Source organism: Drosophila montana, unplaced genomic scaffold, assembly GCF_035044405.1.
Source record: "Drosophila montana isolate Dmon_TW-CO22-7 unplaced genomic scaffold, ASM3504440v1 contig_824_1, whole genome shotgun sequence".
NCBI classification, from domain to species: domain Eukaryota; kingdom Metazoa; phylum Arthropoda; class Insecta; order Diptera; family Drosophilidae; genus Drosophila; species Drosophila montana.
Genome location: NW_026999113.1, coordinates 1 through 11,466, shown reverse-complemented (window position 1 = coordinate 11,466; position 11,466 = coordinate 1). Strand labels below are relative to the sequence as shown.

The 11,466-nt window shown below is 37.3% G+C and overlaps 1 long non-coding RNA gene across 1 annotated transcript; it reads left to right on the top strand.

Annotated features, from left to right (window-relative positions):
• Positions 1-1,405: 1,405 nt before the first annotated feature.
• Positions 1,406-2,426, top strand: LOC135440094 (uncharacterized). The gene is made up of 4 exons (XR_010438234.1): positions 1,406-1,648; positions 1,706-1,872; positions 1,947-2,115; positions 2,192-2,426. It is a non-coding gene; the product is annotated as an uncharacterized LOC135440094 (long non-coding RNA).
• The last annotated feature ends 9,040 nt before the right edge of the window (positions 2,427-11,466 follow it).

Sequence of the window (11,466 nt, the reverse complement as noted above, 5' to 3'; positions counted from 1 at the left end):
CGCACCTTGTCTATGTGGTTTCGGCGGTACCGACGGTGAATACGCTCCGCTCTGGAGCTCTTCGTCATATGGGAAGGCACCTGTTTCCGCGTCCGGTGCGATGTGTCTTGGTGTCACCGGCTCCGAATCTGGCTCTCTGGCGTGGGTATCCAACGGTCTGAGCACGTCGATCATGTCCTAAATCATCTCTAAGAAACCCGATCGCAACTCATCTCGGATGGACTCGCTGATGCCAGATGGTAGAGCCTGCAGATAGGTCTGGTGAGCTTGTGCAATTGCCGCGTTCACTGCCGACCTGATTACTGAATCGATTGTTGGTTCTGGGAACTCTAGACTCCCTAGAGGTCCCTTCGCCGGGATCTCTTTCTTCGGAACTCCCCGTTCCTCAGCCATAATTGACTCCTAACCGCAAGGCAATAACCTAACTTTTAATAGCAATGAATTTTAATGATCTTACCGACCCTTACCACTATTTATAAATTAAAAGATGATTACACCAAATTCCCTATCGACGACAAATCTTGCTAATATTTACCTAAATTTATATAAATGGATACATAAATAAATAAATAACCACAATATTATCTATCGCCGACAAAAATAAATCACTTTCACTAACAGATGTTACAAATAATAATAACTGAAGAATTAAATAAATATCGACAACAAAACCAACTCACAACAATAATATTCCATACTTTAATTACGTTTCAAATTATTTGGGGGAGAGAAGACAAAATCCTAACACAGGCTAACTAATCTACGCATAATCTGGACAGTGGACAACATTTAAGCATTCGTCAAATGCTCAGTTCGTCAGTGTGACTGACGAACAGCATCCAAGGAACGCTACCTTGAAGGCTATTTGGTTTCTGTCGCACTTCTGGGAACCTTTAGGCATGCTGTGTGACAGGTGCGGCGCAGGATTGAATCGATATCGTCCTGGGTCACCTGGCTCCGAAGCTCATTTAACTACGGCCAGCACACACCAAACGTTAACACAGAGTAGGACAAAACAAATAGAAAACATTAAACAAACTCTAGTAAAACCTACCCTAATATCACATTCTATCACAAGTTATTTTGTCGTGGCGGCTACCACCAGGCTACGATAAACGGTCGCGAACGTTTCGCCAACATGCGAACGTGACTTACCGTTATCAACCACTACAAGAAAACTTCTCATGTTAATGGATATTCTCTACTTCCGTCGTGCTTCTCGGATTCCACTACACGCTGCGCGATTATGAGCTACCTACTCGAGCCACATAAGACTTCAGCGGTGTGGATCCTGAAGCCAAGGGAGTCCTTATCTCTGTACCTTCATTTATATCTTATTTATTTTTCTTTGATTACACACCGACTTCAAAGAAGCCGAGTGCTTCTTCAATTTGGGCGCCATATTGTTACGGAACTGCTTGTTTCTCAGTGGGCCGCGCCGGCTGGCTCATCGGATTCTCTGGGTGTAGTCCCATCCCTGGCCTGCAGTCCGCACAATCGATAACAACAAAGCTACACGTCTGTAGCAAAACAGACTCACACAACACTATTCAAAAATGAACCACATGATCGATAACCAATATTCGGAACTGCTAACTCATGAACAAAATAAACAGCTGTAACAACTATGAAAATGTAAACAACAAAGGTGAGACACTCAATATAAATTAACAAAAAACACTATTTATCCACCTTATTCTTGCAGATCGGGCCCCGGTTCCGGACCCAGCGTACCCGCCCTACCATGAGACGATCACCTACACTCGTCTCCCTCATTTTGGCCACTAGATGGCCTACATTAGCCCGTGTCGGTCATCATGCCCACTCTCCCCAACAATATGAATTTAGCCGGACATGCTTTTCTTTCAATATGTGCGTATAATTGGTTGCGTTTTCTTAAAATTTATAGCAATTATAATCATCGCTTATGGCATTTATCTTTGCAGCTATTTAGAATCTCATGCAAGTGGATATTTCGTTAACTTACAGGTGCGTATAATGGTTTGTGTATTCTTATAATTATTGGCATTAATATTTCTTTTATTTCTTTCTAATTTGCACGAGGTCTCCATTCAGATAAATTAGTATTCATGCACGTGAACATTTCTTCTCCAGGTTCGTATTAATGTTGCATATATTTATACTTATGGACAAAGTGTATTAATTTCTAAATTTTTTTCTTATCTTATAGAATTCATTTTTTTATTTTAACAGCACTAAATGGAACAGGCGACGAAATACTACAAAGATATTTCTAGTCGCCGCAAAAAGAAACAAGCAAGGGGGCATTTTAGAGGCAATCGTTGCGCCGATTTAGGAACAATGTGCCCACACAAATACTTAAAACTGGGTATGTCACGATAATCAGTCGTGCAACAGGTAGGTGATATAGATCTGTATTAAATTGCTTAATTCTACCTTATCCGACCTAAAAAGCTTTCTGGGGGTGGTAAGGGGCGATATAAGTGGGTAATTCCAATTAAGTAAGTATGTGAGCATAGTTCGCGCAAGTGTTAATTTTAAATTTTTATATTTTACAGGCGCAATTGCATTACCTTTGGAGTTTCCCTCACCGTTCGCACTCTAAAGTGAAGCTCGGCGTAAGTGCCTATGTATGTATAGATATAATTTATAAACACAAAAAAAAAAAAAAATTATAAATTTAACGACAAAACAAAAATCTGCTCTTTTTCAGGGAGTACAATCAGGAGTCTTCATCTGACTCTGCCAAGGACTCGAACGAGGAGGGGCAAAATGGAACGGACTTACTCGGAGGATGTGGCCGTGTCTCGCCTGTGGCCCTTTCTTCGTTGTTGGAGCCCGGTCGTTGGTGGCTCGTCTCGTCGCCTTCAGGGTTGCGCCGACGCTTGGTTGGCGGCGTCGCGGATATGGCTGGTGTGTGCTGAGCCGAATCCTAGCCTTTGGTATGTTTCGTGGGCCTCTCTGGTGCGAGAGCTGGTCCCTTTGTTGCCGGAGCCGTTAATTTTGTTTTTTTATTGCAAAAATAAATTGCAAAAATAAACAAAACCAAAAAATTTTATTTGTCTGTTAAGTTATTTTTGTTGATTCGAATCTGTTGAGCCGACATGCAAGATTTGAATTTTTCTGCTCACTTCGAGCTGGCACGCCCGCCGTTAACCGCTGATCAAATCGAACTCCTCGTACATTTGAGCAGCAACATCATCGGTGCCGAATTTCGGCACACGCATACATTTGCGAGGGGGCCAATAGGAGTCGCCCATTTTGGCGCCGTGGATCGTAAGTTTGGCGTTGCCACTCTTCAATAAATTGGGCACTGCTATGTGCCCGGCTTCACCCCCGATACTTAGGCCCTCTGACAAAAAGATATCGGTGTGGCCGATAATATCGCACGCAACCACTTAAGCAAACCCTCGATGCTGCCGATAACGTCAAATGCAACAAGTTAACTGAAGTGAGCATTGATTTGCAAGACGAGTTAAAAGTAATTATATTGCTGTCAAGTTTAAGCACGGAATATGAACATTTCGTTGTTGCAATGGAGACAAGAGACTCATTGCCAGATTTTGATGTACTTAAAATAAAGCTATTAGCAGAGGCTGATAGTATATCACAAAATTGTGAAATAGGTAACAACCAGCAAGCATTCTTCGTAGGCGCTCGTTCGGAGAAAAGAGAGCACAAGAACGAAGGTCGTGCAAAGAAAGACTGGAAATTTAACGGAATATGTTTCAATTGCGGTAAACGAGGCCACAAATCGGCGGAATGTAAAGAAAAGCGAGAGAAACAAAAGCAGTGCGAAACTCAAAACGAAGGACAACAGCAAAAATGCTCGTACGCCGTATACACAGCAATGCAAAAAGAACATGCAAAAAAAGCTAGTTGGTGTCTGGACAGTGGTGCCACTGCAGGCAAAGGAGTCGTAAAAATAAAAACGCATAATTGTGAAATTCTGTTGCATGATGTATTGTATGTCCCGTCACTGCATATAAACTTCTATTCGGTCAGCAAAGCGTTGAAAATCGGACATTCAGTTGTTTTCAAGAACAATCGTGCAGTAATCGATAATCATTCAGACGATGATATGGAGAATTCTGAGAGTTTTGGAGATTCTGATTCAACGAGCAGCCCTGATGAAGAAGTGGACATACGACGAGGCCCAGGCAGGCTTACGCTTATTCGAACTGGAAGACCTGGAAGGCCAAGGAAGCAGTACAACGAGCTTCATATTATGACAAACTATGACATGGAAACGCCAAATACAGCTAAGCAGGCGTTGCATGGCAAACATGCGTTTGAGTGGGAGGAATCTATGAAATGTGAGTACGATGCCCTCATCGCAAACAACACCTGGTCGATGGTTGATCTTCCACCCAATGCAAAAGTTATTGGATGCATGTGGGTATATAAAGTGAAAAGAGACAGCCAGGGTAATATTGAGCGGTTCAAGTCAAGACTGGTCGCTAAGGGTTGCAGCCAGCAATACGGAGTGAATTTCAGTGAAACATTTTCGCCAGTCATACGATATGAAAATATTAGAATGTTGTTGGCTGTAGCTGCAGAAAAAGAATTATACCTGCATCAAATAGACGTTTCAAATGCCTACCTCAACAGCGAGCTCACCGAGAGAGTCTATATGAAGCAGCCGGAACATTTTGTCAGCAAAGATTACCCAAATCGTGTTCTGAAGTTGAACAAAGCGTTGTACGGACTCAAGCAGTCAGGCAGAGCGTGGAACAGCACTCTAGATGACGCATTAAAAAGACTGGGATTTAAGGCCACACAAAATGAACCATGCATGTATACAAATATTTCTGAAGATTCGTACAATTTGATAGCTGTATATGTGGATGATTTAATAATAGCTTGTTCTAAACGCTCAGATCTAATGTACTTTATGATGTACTTTAAGAAGAAGTTGCAGGAAATGTTTGATGTTCACGACAATGGTCAGTTAAATCACTTTTTAGGCATTGAAATACAGCGTGAAGGAGATTTAGGTGCTATCTATTTGTCAGAAACAGTATATAAGGTGCCTACTGGTGAAATACGGCATGAACGTCTGTCGTCCTGTATCGACACCTTTAGTTCCTGGATTCCAAATAAGCTGCAACGAAGGTAAATGCAGCAAAGCAGACGTGACTGGATACCAATCAATAATTGGATCACTTACGTATCTGGCCATCTCAAGTCGGCCTGATATAGCTCATTCCGTAAGTAAGCTAGCGCAACGGAATACTGATCCGCATCACGAGCATGAGTCCGCCGCAAAGCACATATTGCGCTACCTGGCAAAGACAATTGACCTAAAACTCCATTATCGAAAAGCTGGTCAAGGATTGCACGCGTTTGTCGATGCAGACTGGGCTAATGACAGCCTGGATAGAAAATCGTATACTGGCTTCGGATTTAATCTTGGAGGTTCAGCATTTTCTTGGGAATCAAAAAAACAAGGAGTTGTCGCTCTGGCTCTGAGGCTCTGAGGCTGAATATGTAGCCTCATCAACGACGGCAAAAGAGGCAACATATCTACGACGACTACTGGAAGAGATTGAGTTTTATCGTCCAACAGAGCCCGTGCAAATCTATGGTGACAATTTGAGTGCTCAGCAAATTGCAGCTAATCCTGTACACCATAAGCGAACAAAGCATATCGATATTAAATATCATTACATACGAGAGGTTCTAGCACTAAAAATTGTTTGTATTAATTATGTTCCCACAAATGAAAATGTTGCAGATATCTTAACAAAAAATGTACAAAAAGAAAAGCATCAGAAATTTGTTAAATTGCTCGGTTTGGTTGAATAAGAAATACTGTATGTCAAATTAAAATATTAACTTGAGAAGAAGTGTTAAAGCTCAAGTTCAATTATGAATTATGCCATCACTAAGATTTATGAACCAGTTCACATATGTTCTTATTCTATGAACCTTTTGTAATTACTCTTCACTCTAAAATAAACGTTCGTCGTGTTCACATTGTTCGTCGTGTGTTCTCAGTTCTTATTTGGTTGCCTTATTATTACTTTGCCCTGTGCAGACTCTTTTACACTAACAACTCTACATATACGAACAATTTTATCAGCATCGGGACATTGTATAAAATAGCTGCCAAAGGAACGAAATTGTATAAACAACTTTTTTTTTTATCAAGAAATGTACCCTAAACTCGAAGTTTACAAGTTCATCTATGCGCCCTACATAGGCAAAATCTTATCATCATCGGACCAATATATAATTAAACTGCCGTAACCGACCGGTCAAAAATTAAACTTCTTTAATTTCCAAGATATCTGACCCAAACTCGCAATATATAAGTTTCAGTATGCTGTCTTCATATAAGAAAAATCTTATCAGCATCGGAGCACTATATAATATAGCTGCCATAAGAACGAGCGGACTAAAATTAGGTACTTATGTGAACAAAATTTTTGTTTATTAAGATATCTAACCCAAACTCGGAATATATAAGTCTCTCTATGCTTACTACATACGCATAATCTTATCAACATCGGACCATTATATAATTAAGCTGCCATATAAACGCCCAGTCAGAAGTTAAACAATTTTAATTATGAGATATCTGACCCAAACTCGGAATTTATGAGTTTTAGTGTGGCCCCTACATATATGAAAAAAAATTTTCAGTATCGGAGCACTATATAATATAGCGGCCATGAGAACGAGCGGACAAAAGGTAGGTATTTGTATGAACGACATTTTTGTTATTTAAGATATCTACCCCAAACTCGGAATATATAAGTCTCTCTATGCTCCCTACATACGCATAATCTTATTAACATCCGAAAATTATATAATTAAGCAGCCGTATAAGCCCCTTGTCAGAAACTAAACAATTTTAATTATGAGATATCTGACCCCAGCTCGTAATTTTTAAGTTTCAGTATGTTCTCTTCATATACGAAAAATCTTATCAGCATCTGAGTTCTGTATAATATAGCTACCATTGGAACGACCTGACTAAAAGAAGGTCATACATATATGAAAACAAATTTTCAGAATCGGAGCACTATATAATATAGAGGCCATGAGAACGAGAGGACTAAAAGTAGGTACTTATGTGAACAACATTTTTGTTTATTAAGATATCTAACCCAAACTCGGAATATATAAGTCTCTCTATGCTTACTACATACGCAAAATCTTATCATCATCGGACCATTATATAGTTAAGCTGCAATTGGATCGACTGGTCAGAAATTAAACTTTTTTCATTTCTAAGACATCTGACCCAAACTCGCAATTTACAAGTTTCAGCATGTCCTCTTCATATAAGAAAAATCTTATCAGCATCGGAGCACAATATAATATAGCTGCAATAAGAACGAACTGACTAAAAGTAGGTTCTTGTATAAACAACTTTTTTTTTTATCAAGAAATCTACCCCAAACTCGGAATTTATAAGTTTCACTATGCGCCCTACATATGCAAAATCTTATTAACATCGGACCATTATATAATTTAGCTGCCATAGGAATGTCAGAAATTAAACATTTTTAATCATGAAGATATCTGACACAAACTCAGAATTTATGAGTTTTAGTATACCCCCTAAATATACAAAAGATCTTATCAGCATCGGAGCGTAATTTAATATAGCGGCCATAGAATATATATAAACAACTTTTTTTATCAAGAAATCTACTCCACTCTACTAAACATGGAATTTATAAGTATGTCCATGCTCTTTACATATGCAAAATCTTATCAACAACAGACCATTACATAATTAAGCTGTCATAGGATCGACTGGTCAAAAATTAAACTTTTTTTTTATTATAAATATATATGACCTAAACTCGGAATTAAAAGGTTCAGTATGCAATCTACATATAAGAACAATTTTATCAGCATCGGGACACTATATAATATAGCTGCCCTAGGAACGAAATTGTATAAAACTTTTTTTATCAAGAAATCTACCCTAAACTGGGAATTTATAAGTTTCTCTATGCGCCCTACATATGCAAAATCTTATCAACATCGGAACATTATATAATTAAGCTGCCTTAGCAATGAGCGGTCAGAAATTAAGCTTAATTTATTTCTAAGATATCTGACCCAAACTGGCAATTTACAAGTTTCAGTATGCCCTCTTCATATAAGAAAAATCTTATCAGCATCGGAGTACTATATCATATAGCCATCAACAGCTGACCATTATATAATTAAGCTGTCATAGGATCGACTAGTCAGCAATTAATCGGACCACTATTTAATATAGCATCGGAGCACAATTTAATATAGCGGCCATAGGAACGAACTGACGAAAAGTAGGTATATACACAACTTTTTTTTTTATCAAGAAATCTACTCTACTCTACTAAATCGGAATTAATAAGTATGTCCATGCTCTTTACATATGCAAAATATTATTAACAACAGATCATTATATAATTAAGCTGTCATAGGTTCGACCGGCTAAAAATTAAAACTTTTTTAATTATCAAGATATCTAACCCAAACTCGGAATTTATGAGGTTTAATATGCCCCCAACATATACGAAAAGATCTTATCAGCATCGGAGCGTAATTTAATATAGCGGCCATAGAATATATATAAACAACTTTTTTTATCACGAAATCTACTCCACTCTACTAAACATGGAATTTATAAGTATGTCCATGCTCTTTACATATGCAAAATTTTATCAACAACAGACCATTACATAATTAAGCTGTCATAACCGATTGGTCAAAAATTAAACTTTTTTAATTATCAAGATATATAACCTAAACTCGGAATTAAAAGGTTCAGTATGCAATCTACATATACGAACAATTTAATCAGCATCGGGACACTATATAATATAGCTGCCATAGGAACGAACCTGTATAAGCAATTTTTTTTTATCAAGAAATCTACCCTAAACTGGGAATTTATAAGTTTCTCTATGCGCCCTACATATGCAAAATCTTATATAATTAAGCTGCCTTAGCAATGAGCGGTCAGAAATTAAGCTTAATTTATTTCTAAGATATCTGACCCAAACTAGCAATTTACAAGTTTCAGTATGCCCTCTTCATATAAGAAAAATCTTATCAGCATCGGGGCACTATTTTATATAGCTGCCATAGGAACGAGCTGACTAAAAGTAGGTTCTTATATAAATAACTTGTTTTGTTATCAAGAAATCTACTCTACTCTACTAAGCTCGGAATTTATAAGTATGTCCATGCTCTTTAAATATGCAAAATATTATTAGCAACAGATCATTATATAATTAAGGTGTCATAGGTTCGACTGGTTTAAATTAAACTTTTTTAATTATCAAGATATCGAACCCAAACTAGCATTTAATATGCTCCTAACATATACGAAAAATCTTATCACATCGGATCACAATTTAATATTGCGGCCATAGAAACGAATTGACTAAAAGTAGATTCTTATATAAACAACTTTTTTTTTATCATTAAATCTACCCTTAACTCGGAATTTATAAGTTTCTCTATGCAAAATCTTATCAATATCGGACCACTACATAATTTAGCTGCCATAGGAATGTCAAAAAATAACCATTTTTATTATGAAGATATCTGACCCAAACTCGGAATTTATGAGGTTTAAAATGCACCCAACATATACGAAAAATCTTATCAGCATCAGAGTACAATTTAATATAGCGGCCATAGAAACGAACTGACCAAAACTAGGTATATAAACAACTTTTTTTTTATCAAGAAATCTACTCTACTCTACTAAACTCGGAATTTATAATTGTGTCCATGCTTTTTACATATGCAAAATCTTATCAACAACAGACCATTATATAATTAAGCTGTCATAACCGACCGGTCAAAAATTAAACTTTTTTAATTATCAGGGTATATGACCTAAACTCGGAATTAAAAGGTTCAGCATGCACTCTGCATATACGAACAATTTTATCAGCATCGGGACACTATATATTGTAGCTGCCATAGGATCGAACTTGTTTAAAATATTTTTTTTATGAAGAAATGTACCCTACCCTCGGAGGTTATAAGTTTCTCTATGCGCCCAACATATGCAAAATCTTATCAACGTCGGACCATTATATAATTAAGCTGTCATAACCGACCGGTCAAAAATTAAACTTTTTTAATTATCAGGGTATATGACCTAAACTCGGAATTAAAAGGTTCAGTATGCACTCTGCATATACGAACAATTTTATCAGCATCGGGACACTATAAATTGTAGCTGCCATAGGATCGAACTTGTATAAAAAAATTTTTTTTTATGAAGAAATGTACCCTACACTTGGAGGTTATAAGTTTCTCTATGCGCCCTACATATGCAAAATCTTATCAACGTCGGACCATTATATAATTAAACTGCCATAACCGACCGGTCAAAAATTAAACTTATTTCATTTCTAAGATATCTGACCCAAGCTCGCAATTTACAAGTTTCAGTATGCCCGCTTCATATAAGAAAAATCTTATCATCATCGGTGCACTATATAATATAGTTGCCATATGAACAACATTTTTGTTTATTAAGATATCTACCCCAAACTCGAAATATATAAGTCTCTCAATACTCACGACATACGCATAATCTTATCAACTGTATCATGAGCGACATATATATAATACATACCCAACCAATGTAAGGGTATATGAGATCAAATAAGCAATAACCCATTTAGCGACACTTTGTTGCTAAACATATCGCAACCCAAAGTGCATTCGAAATATGATCGTCCACTCATAAGTGGCGTGACCATAGCTCAAATTAAGCAACGTCTGCATATTCAGCCGAATATCATTCCTTTGTCTTACGATATATATATGCTCAATGTATATGCTTTAAGTGTATGCATATGTACATGCTCCCGCTCTGCCGCTCTACTCAGCGACTGAGACTTATATACAAAACTCGAATGTTAGACTTAAGAATAAACACACATCAGTCGAAGAAATATCAAACGTCTAAGGACGTATGCCAATAAACGATCAATAAAAGGAAAACTGTTTAATTAATTTTAAATGGCGACCGTGACAGTGGTTCGCCGTTTGTATTAAAAAAATATAAATAAATAAAAAAAAAAAATTAGCAAAAAAAAAAATAATTAAAATAAATTAATAATAATACATAATTGCGTCAAAGATTCATTGATTTATCTTACACTTTCAATGACGCCAATGATATGAACGAAAATTGCAATATACATTGTGACTTTCGTCTGACACCACCTCTGAGTCATTGGCAGCCTATATTGCTAGCAAATCTTCTGCTAGCGTGTCAATTACTAAATTTAATTTCTCCACTCCTCGTGAAATATCATCATTCAAAATAAATGTTTCACATGATATGTTCCCAATCATTTGTGATCCCAAATTTTGGCCTCCACACATGATTGTTCACGAGTTCAAGCCAAAAAAGCGTAACCAGCCTGTCACCCTTCCAGTCCCTTCAATACAGGGTACCATTTCTGCCCCAAAAAACTAACTTCTTCTTCTGACCAAGTCTCT